The sequence below is a fragment of the Macaca fascicularis genome, chromosome 11 (assembly GCF_037993035.2).
Source record: "Macaca fascicularis isolate 582-1 chromosome 11, T2T-MFA8v1.1".
Classification (NCBI taxonomy): Eukaryota; Metazoa; Chordata; class Mammalia; order Primates; family Cercopithecidae; genus Macaca; species Macaca fascicularis.
In genome coordinates this window covers 74983579-74994498 of record NC_088385.1, presented here as the reverse complement: position 1 = coordinate 74994498, position 10920 = coordinate 74983579, and positions in this window count along the sequence as shown.

Here is a 10920-nt window from a genome sequence, read left to right as displayed (position 1 = left end):
ATGCACAAATGATTGAATGGCTTTCTGGACCCCAGGACCCAGATGAGCAAAGAGTTGGGGATGTGAAAGTGGACAGAGTGCTCAGGTGAGGGCCACAGGTCCATGTGGCTGGAGCACAGCTTTTGTGTGGGCAATGCAGTGGGAAATGGCCAGCAGCTGGTAACATGAATTCTCTTCAGTTTTCTATTTCTAGTCCCTGGAAACTCAATTCTTCATGGGACTTATGCAAAGGGAGCTCGGTGGGCTAACAGGATTTGGACTCATACCGGGCCTCAGCCCCTAACCTGCAACCTGCTACAGTCTGATAAAACAATTGCATCAACGCTGTGTACTTCCACTTTCTCTTTGGTGAGTTTAGGCAGCTGATACTCCCGAAAACTTCCCACCACCAGGTGCTCACAAGAATGATGGGAAAGCTTGTGCCACTGATGGTATGGAGTGAAATCCATTCAAAAAACTAAATACACAGCAATTAAGTTGTTTCTGACACAGCCAGACAAGAGGTGTTCCCTCAAAGGGAACACTCAAACTGTAGGAGGCCCAACCACAACCTACTTGGATTGCTTTTGTTGATAATTGCTGCCGTGTGAAGGCTGCTAGGAATCCTGTGGTTTAAAGCCATAGTAGAATCATCTTGAGCTTTCTTCCCATGGTTTTGCCAAACTCTCCAGGCTCTCATCTTCAGAAGGTTGTTCCAATGGGGCTTGTCTACAGAGTGCGTGTGATCTGCTCTTCACCACCCCAGAACCTTTGAATGGAAAATTCCTTGTCCTTAAAATGAGAAGTACACCAATCCTCATGGAGAAATTAAATCGCTTCCATCTTGGCTGGAAGGATAATTGTTTAAATGGAATTTTAATGATGTTCAGATGTGAAAAATAAGGTGCACCACCACCAAGTTCCTCTCCCTTGCCCCAGGTGGAGAGCCCAGGGAGATGCCGATTTGCCCTCCCTCCAAATGGACCTGCCCTGTAGGCAGAAATCCCCTCATAATCTGCTTGATCAGATATGTCTCATATGTTCATGACAATCATTGACTTAGATAAGGAATGGACAAAATTCTTTTTTGTAAAGAGAAAAAGAGTAAATATTTTAGGCTTTGTGGGCCACATGTGGTCTCTGTTGTATATTTCTTCTTCTTCACCTCCTTGTCTTTCTCTTCTTCCTCCTTCTCCTCCTCTTCTTTTCCCCTACCCCTTCTTCTCTTCCTACTCCTCCTCCTGCCTTATCTTCCTTCCTCCTTCTCCTTCCTCTCAGCCCCTTAAAAGTGTAAATACCCTTCTTAGTTCATGAGCCTTACAAAAACCAGCTTCAGGCCAGATTTGGGTTATCATTTGCTGACTTCAGGCTTAGATCACCCACAGTTCATCTCCTGGCACTAGACACACTGACACCCAAACAAAATTCCGTGACCAAGATTAAAAGACATTGGTTTTGTGGGCAACTATTAAGATCTGTTATGAGTGGCAGATGGCAGATGGCAGATGTATTCAGCATTGGGTGTGACCCTGAGTTAACAAAAATTGCATTAAATTTCCATATCAACCACAGTTGTTATTGCAGAACAATCTAATAAAATCGTGACTATCGTAGCATTTTATCTTGTTAGCCATTTTAAAAATAGGACAGTGTTAGGTTTACAGCAAAACTGAACAGAAGGCACAGAGATTTCCCATATATACCCTCTGCCCCATGGATGCATAGACTCCCCCATGATCAACATCTCCCACCAGAGTGATATGTTTGTTATATTGATGAATCCACATTGCTGTTAGCCGTTTTTGATAACAGTAAGTTTTTCTTTATTACAATAGACAATAAATCTCTGTATCATCATGGGAACCCTCTTGGATTCTCTTGGTCTCTCTTGCTCCACTGTTGCCACTGCAGTGATCAACTCTGGCTCTTTCTTCCACTCTGGAGTCGGATAAAGTGCCATGGAACAGGTTGTGGAATTTACCTTCCCCTTGGCTGCTAAAGAGACCAGGTACCATCCAGAGGTTGAAGAAGTTAACTCCTCCTGGAGCAGGCGAGGAAGCTGGCATCTAACTTTCATTCCTCTCTCTCCTTCCCCTGGTCTGACCCAAAGCAAGCTTCTGCATAGCCTTTGTGGAGACATCCTACATGGCCAAGAGGCTGGCTGTCTCTCTTCATAAAGCACTGGCTAGCTAACTCATGCATTGCCATGAACTTGCTCCCCATCCTGGTTGACCTTATTTCTCTTTTCGTTCACTCTCACTCTTCCCTAATAGAGCTTCAGCACACAAAGTTATCCTTACGCTCTATTTTCTGGGGAACCTGGGTTGAGCCAATTTCCTACATGAATCTAAGCTCCATGAGGGTAAGAATTTGTGGGGGGGGGGGCAGCGAGGGATGGGGGTAAGGGGCATAGACAAGATATCTTTTGACACCTAGTAGAGGCTCAACACATAATTTTTATTTTGCATTTTGAAAGAATTAATAAATCCATTGATTCAGGCCACAACCCATGGAAGACACAAGCTAGAAGTTTGCTAGAAGAACTGGACACCTCTTATTAGTAGATTCCCACCATCAGAGAGCACCTAGGTCTGTAACACAAAGAAACACAGACATATTTAACTGCAGTTAAGAGAACAGATGGTGTGTAGGAAGTTATGAGAGAAAAGATACAAAGAAAGAGAGAGAGAGAAAAAAAAGTCAGCCAACGCAGGGCTGCACTAGAGGCTCCTATCTAGCCCAGACGCTCAGCTCATCTGCCCTCCTACCCTCTGCTTTGGTTTGAAATGCAGAGGAGAGACAGGAAACAATGATGAAGGCAAGGGAGGGGATGCCCATTGTGGGCTCTGTAGATGTCTAAGGCAAAATTAGGAGATAAAGAGCTGCTTGTGGCTGCCCAATCTCAGAAGTGGATCAAGAAGAAGCTTCCAGAGAAGCCCTTCCAAAGCAGAGCTTATCATTTTATGCCAAATGTTCCCATATTTCTTCTTCCTCCTCCTTATAGCCCCAACAGCCCTATAGTCTGTTTCGTCCCACAGGGCATTCTGTGGTGATGGAAGGGAGGTGTCTCCAGTAGCCCGATGGTATTTATTGGGCACATACCACAGACCAGTCACTGTATGGAACTGAGGTAAGAGCAATGAACAAGCAGACAAAAATCCTTGCTCTGATAGAGCTTAGATTTTAGCAAAGGGAGTTAAATAGCAAACAAAATGCACAAATGAAATATATCATATGTTAGATAATGATAAGGGCTTTGGGAAAAAAAAAACAGAAAAAAGAGATAGAGGGAGTGGGAGTGGGGTGAATCCTAATTAGGGCATTGTATTAGTTTGCTAGGGCTGCCACCACAAAGCCCCATGCACTGGGCGGTTAAAATAACAGAAGTTTTCCTCTCACAGTTCTGGAGGCTAGAAGTCTGACATCACAGTGTCAGCAGGGTTGGTTCCTTCTGAGTCCTCTCTACTTGGCTTGTAGATGGCACCTCCTTGTGTCTTCAGTTGGTCTTCCCTCTCTACCTGTGCCCTCATCTCCTCTTCTTATAAGGATTCCCATCATACTGCATTAGGGCACACCCTAGTGACCTTATTTTTAACTTTATCACCTCTCTAAAGATCCTATCTTCAAATCTAGTCACAGTCACATTCTGAGATGCTCAGGGTTAGGACCTCAACATAAGAATTTGAGGGCATGGAGGATGACACATGCCCCCCATGCCTCCTTTGGCCTATAACAGGCACCCAGGAAAAACCTTGCTGGGAAGGTGATATTTCAGCAAGGACTTGAAAGAGTTGAAAGAGCCAGCTATCTATACAGAAAAGCATTTCACACAGCGGGAACAGCAGGTGCAAAGGCTCTGAGACACAGGCCTGCTCCATGGGTTTGAGAAACAGTGAGGAGCCTATTATGCTGGACTAGGTGAGCCAGGGGGAGGAACAGGAATAGAGGTTGGGGAGCGGGGAGGGTTAGGGGTAAGGAGCACAGGCAAGATAGGATAGGTCCTCAGGCTGCAGAAGGGACATTGGCTTTCACTCTGGGCTGGAGGGGGATGCTTAAGGGAGAAATAGCATTCCTGGTGTCCTCAAAGTCCAGGCTCAAATTCATTGCTCAGCTCAAGCAGAGTCTATCACATGCTCATGTTGACTGCCTCAGGGACACAGGTCAAAGAGCTGAAGCAATAATTAATATGTTTTGGCAGAAAAGATACATCTATTTCTAGAGCTCTCACAATTGTGACTTCTAAACATCGCCTCAATTTTTGATGTCATTACTGTGAACCTTCTTGTTGATGTACTTAGAAAATGAAACAGAAAGGTTATTTTGATGTCGCCTGTGCTTTGATAAAACTTGAGAGAATTTGTGCACTGTGCATTCTTTTCTCCTTTTGCTTTTGCTGGGCTAAGAGTGAAGATGAAAACAGCAGAGAATCTATTTTCCATCACCTTTGGTGGGGGCGATGATGGGCAATCTGCTTCTGACTTATTTTTGAAATATAGTTAGGGTACCATGCTCTTTGCAGATTATGTAGATAACATACTTTTCATTGTCAGAGAATGAGTAGCCAGTATGCATAATGCCAGTTTGTCAAATCTGAAAATGCTAAAATAACCCCAAACTTATAGAGCTATGAAGAGTATTGATATATTGCAGTAACAGCTATTAGAGCATACAGAATGTTCCTCAAAGGTAGGTTTATTCTCACACTGCCTATAAGGATATTTCGGAATGATACATATGTAATGTTTATTTATTAATCCAGAGGCAAGATGGTACTATGGGAATACCACTGGGTTTGTTGTTCAAAGACAAGGGTCAAGGCCCAGGTTTGCTACTTCCTGGCTTTGTGCCTTCAGGCAGGTCACATAACCTATGTCAGTATCAGGTTTCCCACCTATAAACTGGAGAAAACAAGATCCTCTCTACTTCTTATAGCAGTATTGGGAAGACCAAGTAAAGAGGTGGCTTTGGGAAGTACTATATAAAATTAGATATTGTTACGATGTATATGCAAGAGCTTTAAAATATCATAAACATTTACGTTTTACTATTCCTTAGGTATTTCCTATTTCAATTTCTTCCTTTTTTCTTAGGTTACTGTCCCACCTCTTATTTTCTGTAGGTCTACCACAGCCTCAGACATTCCTTGGGAACTGCTCTAGTGTGGTGGGAGGCTGCACAGACAGTGGGAAACACATGGGCTTTGGAGTTCCATGAACATGGATTGGAATCCTCTGCCACTTTTGAGCTGTGTGCCACTGGGCATGTGATGCGACTTCCCTGCAGCTCAGATTTTTCCTCTAAAATGGAGCAATGCCAGCTGCTTTAAGAACTAACAACATTCTCAAATGTAATAGGAAATCTTTGGTTATGCCTGTATTTTAGTAAACAAAAATTGTCTGCCCCCAACTGCCTGTGGAATATTAAGTTGTCACTCATGACATTCAAGGTGGCTCTTAATTCCACTAATTTCTGGTTCAACAAACAAGTGACTAGGTCATGATTTCACCTTTTCAAAAAGCGTTTAAATGGATCTAAATATGTTTTAAAAGCTGGATGAGGTATGAGTCTCTGCTTCTTAAGCATGTTTTTCTAGAGCTACTAAAAAGCTTACATTGACAACATAGTTGAAAAAGTATTCTTCTGGATTATAGAAGAAGGGAAGTACCAGATAAGACTTGGTAGAGATCTGACTCAGATGTGGCTTCTTTCTCTACTGCTGCATCTGTGGCGGGGATCTTCTTTTCTTTTGTTTTCTTTCTTTCTTTCTTGCTTGCTTGCTTGCTCTCTCTTTCCTTCCTTCTTCCCTCCCTCCTTCCCTTCCTCCTCTCCTCTTCCTTTTTTAACAGTTGAGGTGAAATTCACATAACATAAAATTAACCATTTGAAAGTGAACAATTCATTGGTATTTAGTACATTCATGATGTTGTGCAACCATCACCTTTATCTAGTTCCAAAATATTTTCACTACCCTCAAAGAAAATCCCATACCATTAAGCAGTTACTCCCCATTCTGCACTCCTCCCAGCCCTGGGCAACCATCTTCCTGTTATCTGTCTCTGTGTACTCATTTATTCTGGATATTTCATACAAGTGGAATCACATATGTTACCTATTGAGGCTAGTGTTCTTCACTTAGTATACTGTTTTCAGTATTTATCCATGTTATAGCCTGTATCAGTACTTCATTTAAAAAATGGTTGAAAAATCTTCATATATATAAATATATATATATATACACACATACACACCACAACTGGTTTGTCCATTCATTCATTAATGGATGTTTGAGTCCTATTTTCTTTTTTAAAGAATATGAGTCAAATAATAGAACTCCTCTACTCAAAATTCCCATATAACACGAGTAGAAGCTAAAGTCCTACCAATAGCCTAAAAGGCTCTGCATGATCTCCATCCGTTTCTTTCCTGGCCTGATATCCTCCTCATCCTCTTCCCTTGCTCTAGAACAACCCACACAACCTTTCTAGCTGCAGCGAACCTGCTAAGCATGCTGTTTGCCTTAGCCTATTGCAGTGACAATTGCTTTTGGCTGAAGCAGGTAACTCCATTGCTTGCTTCCTTACTCCATTCATGATGTTACTTAAATGTTCCCTTTGCATTGAGGCCTTGTATGACCATCTATTTACAATCATCTCCTATCTCAGCACCTCCACCTCTCTTACTCTAGTCTATTTTTTCAAAACATCTATTATTTTCCAACTGTCTATAATGTACTTAAGGCATATCACTTATATCCACTATGTTTATTTAGTGGATAAACATAGTGGATATAATGTTCCCCCACTCTACTAGAACATTTTATGAAATTAAGAATTTTGTGCATTTTGTTTATTAGTGCATCTGTGGCCCTAGTACAGCCTGGAAGGTAACAAATACTCATATACTCATAATGAATACTCGAATAAGTATTTGATGAATGGCTATGTTAATGATGACATGTGCAAACCTGTGGAGTACAAGTCAGCTAACTGAGGGCCAGGACACACAGGCAGAGGCTCTCAGGGAATGTTCATGTGCTTCTCCCCTGCATACCCCTCCGCTTATCCAGCTTCCACGTCTCCTTTCCTTCCTCTCCAGTCCATTTACAACACTCCTCATTCCTTCTCTAACCTCTTTTCATCATGATGGTAGACAGGTTTACCATCCCATTGGTTAGGAGGCTTACCATTTTCCAATGTAGTAGGGCCTATCTTTTTTGGAGAGACAAAAACCACAGTATCATTGCATCAAACATATTAATCTGTCTATCACTGTTTCTTATCTACATCCTCTGGCTCTATTCTGGAAAAAATATATTGAATTTCAGTTTTTATAGTATGATTATATAAAAATAGATCCACGTACTTCTTATGCACAGCTGCATTGATTTTAGGATTTAGGATGCTAAGAAATTATGCCAATCACTGAGATCATTAAATAACATATTTCAACCAATGTAAGATGTTGTACGCTGGAAATTGCACCACTACTTTGTTTACCGCTGATAAAGGAAAAAGTGCTACTGATTAAACTATGATGGAATTCTTTCTTAGGATTTAGCACTTGATTTTTGCTTTTCAAGTAAATAAGTAATTTTGGTCCTTTCTCCAAAAATAAATATTTACTTTTCTAATATCAAAGTTGTGCCCCCCTGCTGTTCTGTGTCTTTCTATGAACATATTAACATTTGTTTTAATGCAGAATCATAATCTTTCTGAAGACCTTTTAAGCAGCAACTAAACACCTGTAGTAACAACCATGTACACAGTTCAGGGGAAGTGATGTCATCATTAGTGGTTGTGACCAAGTTCAGGACTGCACAGGCAGGGATAACTGTGGATTACAATGCACACTATCATTTAAGAGACATTAAAATGTAAAAAAAAAAAAAATGTGTGTTTCAGTGTCAACCAAATAGGTTACTAACAACAATTAGTTGTTGTTTTTTCCCCATAGGAGGAAAGCAGATAAAAAGCAGTATCACTGAAGACTTGAAGCGAGCTAAGATTCTGCAAAGGAGTTGATGAGCTGAGTTTGCTCGTGGGCTATGCTGGGCCATCAGAGAGGGCAGCTAGCAGTCTTTAGGGTGGGAGAGGACTTAAACTTTAAGGAAAATGGCCGCCATGCTGACATTTGGAAATTGGGGCAGTCAATTATGTTTTTGGGCAGATCAATTGTTTGAATATTCTCTGGTACATTACACAAGAGTGGCCTCCCTAAAATATCCACTTAATGGTCCAAGTTCGCCATCTGGATGTGTGTGGGATTAATTAAATTCCTCATGCCTATGTGTTTTTTGGACATATTATAAAATTGTTGCATTTCCTTCACTTTTCTCACTTTCTTTAACCATTTCTGAAAGCTCCTGAAGGCTCATGATAAACTTCAACATTATTCAGAGTATTACACATTCATTTATTATTTATTATTTCATAAATAATAAATCAGTAGCTACCACTTCCAGAGTGCCTCTACAGCTGTCATTGTGCTAGACATTCTCTTTAGATTACTGTATTTTTGCTCACGGTAACCCTCTGTAGTTAGGTAAGATTATTGCTGCATTTTAATCATGATGAAAACAGAAGCCTAGAGAGGACTAATAACTTCTCCAAGGCCATACAGAATCACAGTGAATCAGCTTCAAAACCCAATCTCTTTGTAAGTAATAGCAACTTTTATACTTCCTGTGTAAGATACTTATGAAAGTGGCTGGGCCCAGTGGCTCACGCCTGTAATCCCAGCACTTTGGGAGGCCAAGGCAGGTGGATCACGAGGTCAGGAGATCAAGACTATCCTGGCTAACATGGTGAAACCCCGTCTCTATTAAAATGCAAACAATTAGCCGGGTATAGGAGCGCATACCTGTAGTCCCACCTACTCTGGAGGCTGAGGCAGGGGAATCACTTGAACCTGGGAGGCAGAGATTGCAGTGAGCCGAGGTGGTGCCACTGCACCCAGCCTGGTGACAGAGTGAGACTCCATCTCAAAAAAAAAGATACTCATGAAAGTGATATAATAAATATACATTCAGTGAAGCAGAGAATTATCTTTTCAACTGGTGCTCCTAGAATATTATGCGTTTATTCTAACAGCTCTTCTGTTATTTCGGACACTTTAGGGACTCTTCTTTGGAACTGTGTTCAGGATCCATGTTTTGAACATCCTTTTTAGCGAGCACAATTTACCCTTTAAGGTCAGATTTTCCTACTAATCAAAGGACCCTAATGAGGCAGGTTTGCTGACTAAGATGGAGGATGACTGTGATCCAGTGGGTGATACAGTGATTCATAAAGACATGGCCACAGTTTTCTTGAACTGGCTGTAAACCAAAGCAGAGGCATTCTAGAAATACATGTGGATTTTTCCTTGTGCGATGATGATTTGAGAGATGTAAGGTATTTATGGAAATTCAACTACCAGAAGTTAAAAAATAGCCAGAACCCACATCAACTTAATTTATCAATATTAGCCACTTGAGTTATTGATATTAGCCACAAGTTTTGTTGGTACACACCAGGGATCTGAAATTGGCTGCTCAAGGCAGTACCTGGCTCTGGGAGGTATTTTGTGTCGTCCTTGTATTGCACCCACACAGTGTGTTAGCAGGTTATGTGATTAGGCAGACTTTAAGATTGGTGAAAATATAAGCATATTAGCCACAATTGTCCGGTATCTACCCACCCAGTGTGTTTGTATTAATCCTCGCCCTGTAAGGGCATTTGAGCTTTTGATCCCTCCATGTTCACACTGTTTCTTTACAAAGGAACTTAGAATACTAGACCTTTCTCTGCTCAAGTAAATAAATAAATAAATCCCTTTGTATATTTCATGTCCTAATTCAAACACCGTTTCAGCCACTTCCAACTGAAAAGACTTCTTTTTCTGAATTTCATAAAATTTCAGTGAACTTCACTTGGCACTCCCAGTCAGCCGACTTCTGCTGTAGTTTTTTGTGAATAGTTCTCATCTCAGTTGATAGGGTATGTCTTTACCAGTGATCTTGCTTCTGGGGAAATGAGGCTTGGATTCTTCCAAGAGATCCACTCACGTTTTGAAACAGCAGAAATCAGTCCAAGCATTTTTCTTATTTTCCCTTTTTCTTCTTGCTTTTGTTTTTTTGACAGCCCTGCTTGCTTTCATTTGGAACTTACTCTTAGGTTCTGATGCTTGTTATTGACTGACTAGTTTTGATGAGTCTCTTAACTCACAACCAGATTTCTAGTGTTGACTTATTCCTGGTACCACATGAACTCTATTCATTCTAGGCTTTGGTAACCTATCTCTGCTTCTCGGAATATGACTCTGGGCTGCCCACTTCTGATGTTGGGGCTGCTACCTAGAACTAGCCATACTTACCACCTAGGAAGAACTGGGACAGAACTGAGGATAGGAGTTTATGGAGAATCCACCTTGGTGGCTCCCTTGTACCTAACACTGGTTTTTGTATAGCTAGCTCTTTAATAAAAATGTATGAATGGAAGAAATTTAAAAAATAAAGCAGTATGGCAGCATCTCATGATGTGACAAAAGTATTTACTCAATTAATAATGGATGCACTTCTTCTTTAGATGAGATGCCATGGTAGATGCTGCATTCAAAGGTGAAAATATATGGTCTCTTCAAGGAATTTGCACTCTCCTGGAAGTTGAGAGTTATAAGGAAAGTCTGAGTGGTAAATTTGGACAGAGATGACAGAGAACTTACTACATTGTGGACCTTAGTCCCAGGTCCAGTTCCAAACAATCTTGAATTTGTTAAGGAGAGTTACCGTTTCTGCATTGGAAACGTTTTCGCTGCTAGCTGTGGAATAATGGCCTCTGGAGGAAGCTGGGTGAAGGATGTGGCAAGGGATAAACATAAAACCCATTTGAATCATAAGCAGATTTCCTGGGGCTGCCCATTTCCACCCCCTTGTTAAATTTTTCTGGGATTCTGGTTAGAAAA